The following is a 16,306-nucleotide window of genomic DNA, read 5'->3' as shown; positions in this document are numbered from 1 at the left end:
TAATATTTTGGTCATTGGGAAATGTATAATAACCATTGAGAAGTATGTTTTGATTTTATTTATTTTGTACATTTTAATGTTTAGTTGGATGTATACTAATTGTAAATTTGTATTCATTGTTTATACGACTAAGAAAATGTACTTATGTTACTAATTCATGATTTTAGTTTCGTATATTCATTTTTTGTGAAAAGTTCGTTAGACCTATAAAACAATAAATAATAAGAAATATAATTATCGTTATTTTTTCATATGCTTCGTGTTTTCAAAAAGACTAGTATTTCCAAAAAATGCTGCTACATGGTTGCTTGTCCGTTTTCAGTTTCAATTGTTATGCCCTTTCTTCATCTTTTATTTCCTACTAAACCGGTTCACCCTTTCCTGGTCTGAAGTAGTGACGCCACGCATGATTCAAAGAAGGCAGCGGAACGCAACATACCCCTCCTTTTCCATCACGCGATCATCGTGACGTCAGTGCGCCGAACGTAGCCGAATGAAAGGAAACGTCCAGTAACAGAGCAGTGCTGGGAAAACAGTTGAAACAAACAACGTGACTGCGTGTCAGCCAGTGGGCCCAGGTGAGCTGTTCCTCTTTTGCCTTTGGGCTCTTCCTCCTTAGGCGCAAGGTAGCGAGCCCTTTAAATGCTCTGACCCGCGGGGAAGAGTACGGGCGCGCGCTTGCTCACCCATTGTAGCCGGTGGATAAGCGGGCGAGTGAGCAGTAGTGCGCGACCGGTATGGCCAGAAAGAGGGACGGAATCTCCCTCCGCGGGATTCCCGCGCCTTCCAATATCTCCAGTATATGCGCTTTGAATACAAGGGTGGGCCAGGCAGTTTGCGTTGGGACGTTAGTTGCGTCCCATTGGCGCTGAGGTATCTGTGGATAGTGGCAGCTGCACGTCTCCTCGTCCCACGGGGGCTTCTTTTGTTTGCCGAGCGCAAAGCTAACCGTATTCATTGAATGTGGATTAGCCTGTGTTTTGTATTCACCCGGCGTTTTGTTGTTTCATGTGATTAGATTTAAAAAGTTGCTTGCATTTCGTGTTTACGGCTTGTCGAATGCATGTTTTACAGCTCTCAAAACATTGCTGGACAGTCCACTGATTTGGGTTACTTTTAAAAACCTAATACATAAGGTCGTGCACAATACTTGTATGTAGCGTTTTTGATCGCAGTTTAGCACTGTCGTTGTTCTGGACTTGGGTATCTGGTTGAGATGCTGGCGCTGTGCGCTTGTCGGTGAATCTGTACTTCCAGTTGAGAGGTTCTAAAATGTGTTCTGTTGGTTTTCGTTTACTGGCCCAGTTTCCAATTAATGTGGTAATGTTGATGGGAATATTTGAATCCTTCAAAGTATAAAGTTGGGTTAGATATTAGAATATCAACTTTACAGACTGCTTAGCCGACCCATTGCCTGCTGATATCTGATGAAACACAACTAGGGTGTGAAATGGAGGAGACGTTATTTTGCCTTCGGCTTGTAGCCTAGAAGAGCCCTGTAGCTTGACACCAACCACTATCGGGATCTACTTTTGGTTCCTCGTGTCAATTGTTACAGAACTAACATCCCTATGAACTCGGTGCGTTTGGGACAATCGACACATAAACATTGACACATCTATACAATGTTTAGCGTAAGGGGTCATAAATAATAGACAAAATGACATTTTTGGATATTATGTGGAAGTTGTAACGCAAGGTACTAGCTTCTGGTTAATGCTGTCTACCCAGGAGCTGCTTTTATTTAGCTCCTGCTTATCCAATCGTGATTTAAATCCCTGCATAGGCCTATATTTAGCCAACAATTCTAAGGTTCTTTATCACTTTTGACGTTTAGGACAGGTGGTACCTGTTACTGTAGGCCTAGGAATGATTGCTTCTGGTACGACACAATAGTAGTTTGTCTTATCCACAATGATGCAACGGTTTTTAGTTTTGATTGTCATCCATGTGCACTTGTCGGAGGCAATTGAGAGAAGTTCTGGTTTCCTTGTGCCTCATTTTTTAAAGTTATATTTTTTATTTTTATTTACTTGATTGAATACATTTTTTTTTTCTTTGTAAACATTTTATTATTTTATAAACACATCAAACAATACCATAACTGAGACTTCCATATTCAGGTCTAACAAGTTAACATCACAAACTATGTTCTTCGGTCCTGCACCCTCCCACCCCTCCAACTTGAGCCATAATGTCTGTATCATCAGCCTGTACATCCTTGGGTCTGTTGTCCTCATCTCATCTGTATCATCATCATCATCACTGTGATCGGGCTTGGGAGGGCCCACCATGGACTTGATTGAATCAAATTAATGATTTTTACAAGAAGAAGCAGCAGAAAAATTGAACTTTTTGAAATCGGAAAAAACATCTCTCGTTCTGATGTAAAGCTGAATTTGTTTGCTGGTTTAGGGAACCAAGGATCTGTTTCAGTGTCTGTGCGGTGGCAGTTGTCCAAGCAGTTCTTTCACTGCTAATTAATATTTCCCACCGCACCTCTTCATTTTGGGTATGGTAGGTGGAAAAGTGTGGCAGCAGATATTTTCATCCTATTGACATGGTTCCCGAACAGTAGAGGAGCAAGTGCCGAATTGTTTCAACCTCATCGTTGTATTCGTTATCTGTAGTTGTGGCAGGTTGTCTGCTTTTTGATCTAATATGTGGGGACATGTACAACTTTGAAAGCATCAGATAGACTCGATTCCTGCAGGCAGGTTATTTCGTTTAGGTTGGATCAGAAAGGAGGAAGCAAGGTCGTTTCTGCCCTTTCCATGAATAAAGACCTCATCCTCTGTATAGCTTTGTGTACAACTGCTTTTTCCAGACTCCTTATTGCTGCATGGTTTAAGGTGCCAAAATATCTTGTTCCTGGTCTAGGTGGAATCTGTTAAAAGCATTTTATTTTTCTGGACTCTTAGCTGGGTATATTGGAGGTTGACTGGATTTCTAGCAATTTTTTGAGTAGTTTAACATAGGCTGTGGAAGTTTTGGTATAATGTATTGTACAGGGGAGACCCCCGGCTGGCCCATAAGAGTTGGGGTTTACTCCGAAGTACTTTAAGACGAGATAGCTGCACCTTTGAGATGGATGGGGGTGCAGGTTTATTACTCCCAACACCAATCGATGAGGACAACTCAATGGTTTGGGAAAGGGAGTCCGTTTTAATGACAAGTACAAAAAACGGGGAGTCATAGAAATCCGCAGTGATGTGATCGTCCTTCTCGCTTCAACTCCAACTAACTTCATACAAAGAGTGACATTTATACTCAAAACTCGTCATAATTGCTGTGTAACACTCAAAAGTTAATATGCAATTCTATTGGTTAGGAAAAGATAAATTTAATATAGGTGCTGTACCGGTATATGGTAACGGAATGAGGGGATTGGGTAAACACTGTCAGGTGGGAATCTAAGCCCTTCCTTCAACATGACTACTGTAGACGTCACTAAAAGTACAACGTCCCATTGGTTCTACTAGCTATAGGACCCTAGATTATTTGGTCCCTTGTGATTGGGTTGGCATCAACCCCATGCATACATTTCCACTTTGCTTAGCAGCACGCAGAATGGTCAGCCAGGTGCAGGGTGCCCCCCAGTTCACCCGGCCTTCCTTCAATCAATCATTACTTTAGTGGCTGTGTCAATTAGTTCACTGAGGTTGGCCTCGAAACTATCTTTTTCTGGAAAAGTTCTGATATCTCTGCTTGGGCGGATGGCAAGTGTAGGAGTGAACCCATGCCTCTTCTCGCTTGGCTAGTCACGTGCTGCCCGCTTCATGAATTTGTCTAGTTTCTCGCAATTTTTGTATTTCATTCTTATTCGGCTTGCCACCTGGCTACGCCTCCTTATCTCGACCTTTCAAAGACCGGATATTCTGTTCTTAAGTTTCAATTATGCGAGGCTACTGTTCGTTCCTTCTATTGGTCTGACCTTGGATCTAATGGCACGCGTTGCATCTGCCAAGTTTCGATTCAGCTGTCTCTTCTTGTTTTCGAGAATAGGAATCTTGTTTTATGGCCTCTAGTAACCTGAGTTGATTCTGCTTTTCGTGCAAAGTGGAATCACACTTATAATACTGTGCTTCATTTTGAGTAGATTATGTATAATGGCGCTTGCCGCGCTATTCTTCTACTTAGCATAGCAAGCCGCACTGTTTTCTTAACTTTCTTGCGGTTCCAAGCATATGTACAGGCATTAGCTGGTTGAACAGCTTCATCCTGCTTTCAGCTTAAACTTCTTTGTATTTCAACATTGTTCTCTTCTTCTAGATTCACGATATCCTTATTCATGGAGTTTCGTCTTTGTGTCATCCTTGGGTCATCATTTCTTCTATCTGAGAGTCCGTCCGAGTCCTTGTGACGTCACCATTCGTCTTCCATTAAGGCAGTGGTATTCAAACTGTGGGTCGTGACCCCCCCAGGGGTCCGCGGGTGCATCCCTGGGGGGCCCTGAGAGCTCAACATGAAATATAAAAAATAAAACAAATAATATTTTTTTTTTTTTAGATTGGAAGAAATGGGCAGAGGTGGCTCACATGGTCGGGCTGAAGCATGAAACTGTCTCGGGCAACAATGAAAAAGTGGCCCGCAGTTGTAAATGGATATTAATTCCTTTAGTCACAGAGTGGGCCTCATTACAACTATGGCGGTACGTTAACGGTGACGGTAAGCTAACAGCACCATTGCTACCGTACCGTCATAGTACGAGTTGTGCTTGCGGGTGCCTGACAGCCTGCCAGGTCTGACCTGGCAGGATGTGTGGCACCCACGAGCACAGCTCGTTGGATGATCCGGCACTGTTATTAACAGTGCCTGTGCATCCGAGCTCCCCATGCCCATTGAGCCCCATGGGGCTCAAATGGGGATCTACCGGTACCGGCACCCGCGAAAGGGCAATTATCAGGTCCGCCTAACTCAGCATGACCCGGTAATTGCCCATTCGCGGGTGCCGGACCCGTATGCAACTCCGGCGGCAGCCGTGCCAGTTTTACCGGCACAGCTACCGCCAGGGTTGTAATGAGGCCCACTGTTTCAATAGTACCCAAGCGGGTGCTTTGTGTTAAAATGTAAGTAAATAGTGATATATTCAGCAACAATGGTCAAAATTACTAACTGCATAGTTAGTTAACTCATCAAACTGGTCCACATTGGCCAAAATGGTGGCCCATTTTGACTGGCCCACATCAGCATTTTACATTTTTGGTACAGGCATTGCCCTATAGGCCAGTCCGAGCCGGGCCGCTCATCCATAATGGCGAGGGGGCGCCCACTCAGTGGCCCCTCACCCATTATGGAGGAACTAAGGAGCCAGCCCAGTGAAACCGTGAGCACTCCCTCAGCTGCTTTTTCCAGCTGATGGAGTGCTCCTGGGCTGGCTGAGCTGTCAAAGGGAAACAATGTTTCCCTTTGACAGTTCAGTTTAGTTCCCCAGCCGCACATGCTCACTGAGCCATGCAAGTGCTGCAGCGTTTTGATTCGCCAGCATTGCATAGCTTATTGGAAATGCTCGCTGGGGCACTGTATGTCCGAGGGGGAGCTCCTGCGCCTACTCGCACATATGGACAGAGCAGCCTGGAGCAGGGCGTTTCAGCACCCACACGCAGGCCAATGCAGAAGGTACGTTTATGTTTTTATGTATGGATGCGTGTATGCTTATGTTATGAGTGATTGTATGGTGATGGATGCTCGTGTGAATGATAGTGATTGCTGTATGAATGTGCAACGCCTTGCATACACACATAATCATGTTGATTGTGTTAGGCCCAGTGGGGCCTAGGGGACAGGGATGGTATCTTTTTACTGGACATCTATCATAGATGTCCAGTTAAAAAATGTCATGCCTGCCCCCTGGACCCCCCCAGCACCAATTGCAAACTGTTTGGCTATTTACCAATTTTTTTGTTAAAAGTATGCTCTACAATGCAACATTTTAACCCATTATTTAAAAAAAATCACAGGGGGAAACCCCCTTTTTTGGTTCGGGCTCCCTCGCTACACTCGGTCGCTATGACATTTGTGGGGGAAATGGTTATGCCCCTCCACATAAAGCCGCCACTGGCCCTCAGACGGTGTTGCGAACGGGATGGGGGGGGAACCCAGGGACTATGGTGGGAGCACAATGGGCGGGAACCATGGGGTAGTGGTGGGAGCAGAGTGGGGAGAGCCCAGGGTGTGATGGGGTGGGGAGAGAACAGCGAGTGGGATGAGGGAGATAGTGATGGGAGCAGGTGACGGTGTGCAATCCATACTGTCCATTTGGCATTTCTGGGGGTCCCGACCTGCCCAAATTTTTCTCGGGGGGGGGGGGGGGGGCGGTGGCTCCGGCCAAAAACGTTTGAAGACCACTGCATTAAGGCCTTTTTGGTTTCTTCCGGGACAGTACTCAGTCATCTTCATTTTGTCTTATTTGTTGGTAAGGTTTTTCTTAATAAATACCTTACTGTCCATGGTTTTCTGGGTATTGGGACTTCAATAGTTGTTGCTCTTCTGATGGGTACTGGGCAGAGCCCTACTGCGGCTCTCTGCTGGTTTATTTGCTCGTCATACGTGACATATTTTGGTGTGAATGTTCCTTGTACTTCGAAATGGGCGACTGCATTGCAGGCTTTATTTGGGACCTCCTCTACTGTATCCAGCTTCTAGGGTCTCTAGTTTGTAAGAGCTGGGGTTTCTTTGGTGAGACTGTCTTTTGTGAATGCTTGAGTAGCTATGCATGGGGAGTGTGCTTTGTTGCACTCCCAACAGTTAAAAGAAATCTGCATCAGTTATGGGTTTGTGGTTGCGTTTTATCTTTGTAGTGAAATATCATTGTTTGTCGGTTTGCGCTGCGTCTTTGGCTTGCAGAATGTTGTCCACCTTATTGTAATAGCAAGTTTGTGTATTTACAAAAAAAGTACCACTATGTAGGTGACTTTACACAGCACAAACCTAGTTGGAAAGCCAGAGCATTGTACAATAAAGGGGGGTTGAACAAAGTGTGGAGGAGGGGGATAGATCATCTTGATGGTCTATATATTCATGCTTGTAGGTGAAGTGTTCCCTGAAGAGCAAGGTCATCCGATCATCCCTGAATACCAGTGATTTGTCTATGCTTTTCAAAGCATGCATCACTACTTCTTAATCTTCTTTGCTAAGATGGCTGAACTATATACTTGTTGCTGCTTCTTTCTGTTGTTTTTGAGAGTGAACTGTATCCTTCATTGGCCCAGTACTGTATAATCTTTTACGTTGGCGTGCACAATTTGCACTAGCTATTGTTGTTGTTTGCTATTTATATAGCACTCTATATATCGTTAGTATGACCTCAAAGCGATGGTAGGTTGAACACCCTCTGGCACTGTATTCCAGGTCAGTTGAGAGAGTAGGGTGCTTCGGTGTTGATGTAATTGCCTGATGGTAGCTGCATCTTAGCATTAGGTGTGGTGGTATTGATATCAGTTGAATTTGTGTAGTCTGGCAGGTGGACACCAAGCTTGGGTCCTGGCTGCGTTAGGCTTGTAGGATGCTTGTGTGCAGCTAGGCCGGTTTGTCATGGGATGTAGCTCTTTTATTACAATGCTGAGGTGTTTGTGGGGTAATGTTCGTATGTGAGCAGCTAGGCCGCTGAATTGATTGAGGGGTGTAGCTGCACTACAATTGTGTGATGGTGTAGAGTAGAGAGTAAGTGATATGGGAGGAGAGTGTTTGCCTGGAGTTATGATCTAAGGAGATCGATATTCTGCATTTCGGGCATGCAGTTGCTTAATAGCGAATTAATAAGCATATTCAGTGATGACATTGTTCGGGATCTCATTGAGCACCAGTCATTGGGTTGCTAGGGTTCCATTGCTTCAGAAGTTCGTGGTTGGTATTACGGAAAGAGCCACGTTTTTTAGAGCTTTGCGGAATGTCATATAGTCTTGGGTGTGTCAAATATGAGGGGAAGCGAGTTCCACAGAGTTGGGGCCAAGGTTGAGCATGCGGATCCTGACATCTAGTGATTCCAACCTCTAAGAGGCCAGTGCTTGATTTTAGGGTGCAGGATGGGCGTTATGGTTTTCTTTTCTTGTAGGTATAATGGGCCGGTCTTGTGCACTGCTTAGTGAGTGATGCGTAGGGTCTTGAAGGTGGTCCTTCGTCCCAACTGGGAGCCAGTGGAGAGCTGGTGAGATGTGGTCTCTTTGACCCAGGGCGAGGAGTAGTTTTGCAGCAGCAGTTGGGCTCTTTGGAGTTTGAGTTAGTATGCCGGGGCTCTTGGGTATAGAGAATTGACATATGATATGATATGGCATTTGTAACGCGCCTATACACAAGCGTTTCAAAGCGCGACATAGTCCAGTCTCAACATCACAATGGACATAACTGCGGCAAGTCTGTTCGGGTAGGAGAGGTAGGGGAAAATGCGTCTGAGAAGTTTGAGGTGGTAGTGACAGTGTTTTGACATGTTGATCTGACGGGAGAGGGTCAGGCCTGAGTCCATCGTGCAGCCTAGGTTTTTTAATTGTATCGGTGGGAGGTGAGGGGGACCGAGGAATGGGAGCGGATGTGGTAGAAGGGCAGTATTGCCACACACCATGATTTCAGTTTTGACAGGGTTCAAAAGGAGGTGGTTTATTGTCATCCATCAATCAATATTGCGGAGACAGGCTTCACGCTCGGGAAGGGGGTTGATGCCTGACTTGGAATTATTAGGATCCTTTGGGTATCATCTGTGTAGTTGTAACAGGAGATTGTGTGCATGCGGATGATTCCGGATAGAGTGGTCATATAGAAGTTGAACAGGAGAGCAGACAAGCATGCTCCTTGGGGTACACCAGTGTTCGCTGAGTGAGCAGTTGAGACATAAGGTGAGAGTAGGATTATTTGTTTCCTGCGTAAGAAGGCGATCCAGAGGGCAGTGCCACGGATTCCTAGAGGGTGAAGGTGGTCAAGGAGGATTGAGTGGTTAACCGTGTCAAAGGCTGCAGAGAGATCTAGGAGAATCCATGCTTCATAGTCTGCAGTGACCTTGAGATCATCCCAGCTCGATATCGGTGCATTCAGTTCCATTTCGCGGTCTGAAGCCTGATTGTGCGGGGTCGATGAGGCAGAGTGGGTGCGGGGAATTGGTGGGTCAATAAGCAAGGAGTCGATGGTTGAGGCTTTAACAGGGTGTTTGCACGGGGGCGAAGAATGGGGCTTTGGCTAGGTTTGTTCCAGTATTTGAGGGGGTGGGGGTGCAGGGGAGTTGTAGGAGGAGGGGTAGTGGTGTGGATAGAGAAAGGGATGGCGTAGTGGTTGGTCCAGATGAGTGGTTTGGGGTGGGATACGTAAACCAGGTCATGGGAGCTGAAAATTGCATCAAGGGTGTGCCCACCTGAGTGGTTTGGACCAGTCGTATGATGGGAGATGTTGAGTGCATCAAGACTGTCAACCAACGGATGAGTCGGGGTTCGTGGGGATATCGAGCCAGATATTAAAGTCTTCTAGGAGTGTAATAGATGGGTGATTTACTTGAATGGTAGCTATTGAATCAGAGGTTGTTGGCGAAATGTCTGTTGTATCCAGGGGGTCTGTAGATGAGGAAGCTGTGGGTGAATGTCTTCCGACAGCCACCTAGCGACATATTGTAACTGCGCCGCCAGGTGGTATATAAAGTTTGGCAGGTTTATACCCCCCTGTTGTACGTATTCTGTAATTTCCAAAGGGACGGTTTCTGAAGTTGTGCCACAAGAAGCCTCTGCATAAACTCTGGAGTTACATAAAGCGTTTGGGCAACATGTGGGATGTTTGCAAAAAAATTTAGTAGCCTAGGCAGGACCATCTTGAGCAAGGCCACCATTCCCACCATGGCTAGGGGGAGCTTTGCCCAGAACCCCATGCTGCTCTTGATGCCTCCTACTGTTTTATATTTGTGCTTGTCTGCAATCGTATGTTAATCCCCAGGTATTTGAATGTCCTGGTCTGCGTAAGTTCTCCTGCGGGACTCCTCTATACCGCCCCGGGGGGAACATGCACGATTTTTTGGGGTTCACCGCAATGCCCAAAAGAGTTGCATAGCGCTCCATCACCTCCAAGATGTATTGCAAGTTTTCCTCTGGGAACCGCAAGTATAACAGCATAGCATCCGTATACAATATCAAGTGCGGTCCTCCCCTAGTGTGAACCCCTATTTCTTCGTACTGCTGTCTCGGGCAGATCGCTAGTGGTTCTAGTGCAAGGATGTACAGCATCGGAGACCATGGGCAGCCCTGTCTCGTGCCTCTACTGAGTTGCCATTTATCTGAGATTATCGCTCCCGTTTTGACCCTGGCTGTTGGGAAGCTATACACCATTTTCACCCACCGCAGGTACCCTGGTCCCATCCCGTATTCTTTCAAGGCCACCATCATCCAAGGCCACTTTACAGAGTCGAAGGCTTTCACTGCATCTAGCGAGACTACTGCTATTTCACTTGGGTCGCCCTCTGCCTGTTCTATAATATGGTGGAGCCTCCTGTGGTTATCAGATATGCTTCTACCTGGGACATATCCGGTTTGATCGAGGTGTAGGAGTTTATTTTTTACCCGCTTACGTCTATTCGCTAGCACAGACGTAAGAATTTTACTGTCCTGGTTTAGCATGCGTAGTGGTCTGTATGACCCACAGTCTGTGCTTGGCTTGTCGGGTTTAAGGAGTGGAATAATTACCGCTTCCCTCAGATTCCGGCAGTTTCTCTTTCTCAAACGCCTTGTTTAACATTGCAATTAGCAGGGGGAGCACTTCTTGTCTATACGTTTTATAGAGTTCACTGGGGAGCCCGTCTGTCCCAGGGGCTTTGCTCGTGGGCAAATGCATTACCACTGTCTCTAATTCTTCTATTGTGATTGAGGCATCTAGGCTCTCCCTATCTTCCTCACTCAGTTTAGGTAATCCAATGTCTTCTAACGTCTCCTGCTCTGCCATCTCTCCTGTATCTTCATAGAGGTGTTTGTAGAATCTAAGGAATCTCTTGTTCACACTCTCCTGGGTGTTCCAGACTTGGCCCTCTTCTCACGTTATCTCTCTAATTGCTGTTCTTGGTGTCTCGTTTTTGTATAGCCATGCGAGCAGCCTCCCTGGTTTGTCTCCCCCTGCGTGTTGTTGTCTTTCGATGTATTTTTTTTATAGTTCAGGTTGCATAACCTCTACCAGAGCCTAGCACCTGCATGTTGTAATTGGCCCACACGTTCAGCGTCCTCCTGTGGGGTGCCCCCTCTTTTAATAAATGCTTCTAGTATCTTTTGTCTCCTGATGCTCTCGCACTATTCCACCTTGGAGCCCAATGGATTTGGATATGGCCGCCCCTTTCCTGTATTATTTTTGAAATGCCCAATTATCTCCTCCCTTAGGTCCTCTCGAAATGCGGTGTCCTTCAATGCCTCAGCTCTAAGCCTCCGTGTTGGGCTCCTGGCTCTGGGGGGCTGATGTCGCCATGTCAGAACCAGAGGGGAGTGGTCCGGTAATATTCTCGCCTTATATTCTGAACCCGTCATTTCCCCCGCCAAGTTCCAGAGTGGCGAACATGTAATCTAGTCTCGTGTACAGGTTGTGTGGGGCGGCATAGTGAGAGTAGTGCCTATCATGCAGATGTTGCTGCCTCCATATGTCTTCCAGCCCAAAGTCTCATCAGGGCTTGTAGCATTTTCGCTGAATGGGTGGGCTTATCTAGTTTCGTGTCTGATCTATCATTTTGGGGTTCAGCGTGCAATTGAAGTCCCCTCCCCATATAACTGCTCCTCCTATGTGGGGACTGATGTTAATATATAATGTCTCTAAAATGGGCCACTGTATCTTGGTTTGGGGCATATGTGTTTTGTGTACCTGGCGTGAATCATGTGCAGAGGCACATTGGTGCAAGCTTGTTCCCGAACTACCCCTACAACCCTAACCATATACACTAAAACCCTTCCCGGTCCCCAGCTCCATCCCTGGATCTCGGGCCTTCCCACATCTAGTCCTAACCTGTATATCGGTGCCAGGAACCCAGCAGGAGGTTGCCGCACTACTAGCAACCTAACTAGTCTATCTGGTGTGGGTATGAGAAGGGTCCTCTGTGCCTCCTGCATTTAGCTTCTATGTTTTCTGCCTGCCGCCGGTGCGTTCTAACTTCTCCCAAGCTTGTGCAGAGCTATATTTAAGTCCCATATATATATATATATATCTATCACAGCACCTCGGTGTTCCGGGTTGATGCTTCTCGTCTCTGCTCTCGCGTTGCTCCTTCGCCTCCTGTGGGCCATTCTGTGAATCCACCCAGTCCATAGCTTCTTCTGGGGTCTCTAAGAACAGTGCCTTGTTTTTATGAAAGACTTGAAGTTTCGCAAGATATACATCAGCGTGTATTTCCCCATGGCCTACAACTACACTCGCAAGAACAGAACTGTCCATATATTGCCTACCAAACCACCCACAGCAAATCTCACCTAAACACTTGATCACAGAATCCCCACCCAACTCTACCTATCCCACAACTAAACTAACGCGCTCAGCTTTACACACAGACAACTGCCTAACTCCCCCACAAATAAAACGCAAACCTCTGTCCTTGAACTCCCACACTACAAATCATAAAAACATTGAGTCTACCATAAACTTGAAAGGAGCCCTTAACGCCTTGTCCATTACGGCCAATGCCATAGACATTGCAGACCTCAAAGTCCATGACCTTCACCTACTGGCAGTCACGGAAACTTGGCTGCCTCCAGCCTCAGGTCCTGCTTTGTCACTAGCCATTCCTCGGGGTTCTACAATATACAGGAAGGACAGAACTACATCCAAAGGAGGCGGAGTGGCTCTTAGCCAAAGACACCCTTAACATCAGAGTCTCTGAAGAATCTGCTATTACCACTGCCGAAGTGATCACCTTACAAGTTTAATTCACCCACTCTTGCACCTGTATACAACACGTCGTATACAGACACCCAAACCCCCTCCCCCCCCGCCCACCATCTTCCTTTTGAAGACGACCATCTCTCTATTAGCTTATGATCTGAATCTACAATCTAAAGACACACACACAGGCTCTCTTGCCGACTCAACGAAAGCCCATGGGTTCTCCCATCGCATTAGTACTCCCACACATGAAAAAGGTTGGACCTTAGATTGCCGATATCAATTGTGATATGAATATCATATCGAATGCCCCATCACCTTGGTCTGACCACAATACCATAACATTTTCCACCACCATAACCACCAAACATAATCAAGCACCCCCTCAACTACCTGCGCCTCCATCTAGAAGTTCAAAAAAATAATTTGTGACAACATGCTGCCTCTTCTAACAAATGCCACATATCCAGATGACCCATCCCCACTAGACAAGCTATACAACAAAACCATGCCAACAGCCATGGACACAATTGCTCCTCTGCAATCTAAGAAAATGAAGCTCAAAGCTCTTAACACCTGGTTCATCTCTGAACTACAAACGTTGCGTGCGACTAAACGATCTGCCAAATGTAACTGGTAGAAATTGCCAACACCCTCAAACAAAGCCATCTTCAAATCACTTGCCAAAAACTACAAGGAAGCAATCACTAAAGCTATAAGTGATCTTTACAATACTAGAATCCAGAACGCCTGAGAACTATTCGCCATCCTCCGTGAGGTTGAGTCACCTGCCCCAACACCTGACCACACTACCAAAGATCAGCTGAGGTGCAGTAATGTCCAAAAAGCACTAGCAGACAAAATGTCCCCCTTTTTTTTATTTTTAATTAAACGTGTTTATTTTAAACGGGCAGGTTATGGCAATACAAAGCTTAATCACTTGCGACATGTAGCATACAGTAATACCATTTGACGCTCCTCCCACCCCACCCTTCGGTCTCCAGTTCCGTCTTCACGTCCCCGCAGGGGATCTCCGACCTGAATAGTTCCTGGCCAGTTGGGGCTTGAAAGTCGGGGCCGGGAACCTTTGGTCAAAATCCAATACCGGACCCCAGATGTTGCGAAAGCGAAGTGCCTGCCCCGGCAGCCGTCATCTTCTCGACGATCAGGATGTCCCAGACTTTCATCCACCAGAAAGGCATGAGAGGGCCTTCCGTTGTTTTCCAGGTGCGGGCTATCACGTTCCTGCCTGCAAGTAGGCTTGCAATAATAGTTTGGCCTTGGGACCAGACCTTGGGTAGATCCCGGCGATCGGTAATCCAAGGAGGATCGGTTCGGGGGCCAAGGGCAGTCGCACCTGAGTGATGTCCGCTATCGTCGCTAGGCATTGTTTCCAAAAGGCTTGAGCCTTGGGGCAGGACCACCACATGTGGAAGGAGCCTATTTGGCCGCATTGCCTCCAGCATTGAGGGTTGAGTGTGGAGTTCATGTGGTGAAGTCTTAGGGGAGGGTAGTACCACCAGAGGAGGATCTTGTAGGCGCACTCTCTATTTGTGATGCATGATGATGAGGAGGTGTGAGCCCGGGACCAGATGTCAACCCACTGTTGGTCTTCAATCGGATGGCCCAGGTCTGCCTCCCATAGGGCCATTATACCGCGTCTTGGAGGTTAGGAAATCCGTTTGGAGGCGCTTGTATAGAGTGGAGGTTCTTCCTCGGGGCGGGAGCTCATTAAGGGTCAATTCGATGGCTGTGGGGGGACGAGTAGCCGCCTGGCGAGTCTGTGGGTGCACCAGTGGCGTGGCAGGGTATATGTGAATCCATCTTGTTCCTGGATCCTAAAGAGTTCTTTGCATCGCTCAAAGGTGCAGGGTTGGCCCCCTTCAAAAAGTTGACCCAAGGTCTCTAGGCCTCCTGCAATCCAGGCCTTAAAATTCTGGGGAGACAGACCAGGAGAGAAGGTCGGGTTCATAAACACCGGGGAGAGGGGGCTGAGCCCCGTCGGGATCCTCTTCTGTTTCAACGCCTTTTCCCACACCGAAATGGTGTGTTTGGTGGATGCCAAAAGATTCCGCCACTGTCGCTGTTCCGGAGGGGGGGACATGTGGGAGAAAGCGTAGCGGGAGGGGTAACTGCGCTTGTTCGAGGTCCATCCATCTAGGGCGGTTGGTGAAGACTTGGCATGATTAGATACAGGACAGTTGAGCCGCCATTTGGTATTTCTGCAGGTCAGGGACCCCGAGGCCACCCAGTTTTGCGTTGCCCAGCATCGTGGATTTAGGGATCCTGAGATTTTTTTCCCCCTCCAAATAAACTGCAGCATTTTCTTCTGTAGGCGTTGAAGGGCTGGCGCCGGAACCGGCACCAGGAGTGTGGAGCACGCATACAGAAATCTCGGTAGTAAGTTCATTTTACAGGCTGTAATACGGCCCATCAGCGATTTCTTGTGCCGCCCAGTGTCTCAAATCTGCCTCCAAGTTTGTAAATAATGGGGGAAAATTAGCCCGATAGGTCTCGCTTGGGTTGGCCGGGATCTGAACTCCCAAGTAGCTAATTCTTTTGGTCGTCCATTGTATTGGGCACAGCGGAACTAGGGCTGCTCGGTCTTCTCGGGTCAAACCCACTCCCATGGCGGCTGATTTCCGGTAGTTGACTGTGAAGCCTGTGACCTTGCCATAGCTCGTTATCTCAGCCAGGGCTTGAGGGAGGGAGAAGCGGAGTTTCGTGATAGTCAGGAGGACATCGTCTGCATAGAGGGCCAGCTTGTGGTGTGCCGGGGCTGATTGAAAGCCTTCGACTGCAGGGCTCAACCTGATCCGCTGGGCAAACGGTTCCATAATTAGAGCGAAGAGTAAGTGGCGACAGCGGGCATCCCTGTCGGGTTCCGCAAGTTAGGTTGATGGGGGAGGAGAGGGTGCCATTAACTCTGAGAAGGGTTTTGGGAGCTTTGTAATTTGCCAGCGTCCCTAGTGCAGAACTCCGGGCCAAATCCAAAAGCCTCAAGGGTGAGCTTTATGAAGTCCAATCCACTTTGTCGATCGCCTGGGTCGCGTCCAGGGCCAGAAGCGCCAATTCCCGGGAATCCCGGGAGGCAAGTTCTACCAGATCCAAGGCTCTTCGAATGTTGTTGGCCGTGGAGCTGTGTCTGAGGAAGCCACTCTGATCCGCACTGATTATCTCCGGAAAGAACTGAGACAGACCTGATGCCAGGATTTTAGAGTAAATATTGGCATCTATGTTGAGCAGGGCAATGGGTCTATATGATGCAGGGTTCTTCGGATCGCCTCCAGGTTTAGGTAATAAGACCGTAATTGACTCCTGCATGGACGGGGTTACAATGCCCGTGGTCCTGAACGAGTTAAACAACTGTACCAAAGGTGCTAATAGTTGGGGTTTGAAAATCTTGTAAAACCCTGGTTGTATACTCATCAGGGCCAGGGGCTCGGGATTTGAGGGCTTTTATTGCCTCGTCCACTTCTTTGTCAGTAATCGG

General features: G+C 47.3%; 1 protein-coding gene across 2 annotated transcripts in view; it reads left to right on the top strand.

The window, feature by feature from the left end:
- Positions 1-373: 373 nt before the first annotated feature.
- Positions 374-16,306, top strand: part of PHF6 (PHD finger protein 6) — a 518,975-nt gene continuing 503,042 nt past the window's right edge. Inside the window, exon 1 of one of the 2 annotated variants that reach the window (XM_069612825.1) lies at positions 374-578. The gene's annotated coding sequence lies outside the window, so the exon portion shown is untranslated. Of the gene's footprint in view, positions 579-631; positions 736-16,306 lie in introns of those variants that run through there. The other variant, XM_069612826.1, reaches the window with a different exon arrangement.

Source organism: Ambystoma mexicanum, chromosome 5p (genome assembly GCF_040938575.1).
Source record: "Ambystoma mexicanum isolate Mex_15411 chromosome 5p, UKY_AmexF1_1, whole genome shotgun sequence".
In the NCBI taxonomy this organism is placed as follows: Eukaryota; Metazoa; Chordata; class Amphibia; order Caudata; family Ambystomatidae; genus Ambystoma; species Ambystoma mexicanum.
This window is presented reverse-complemented; position numbering and strand designations above follow the sequence as displayed.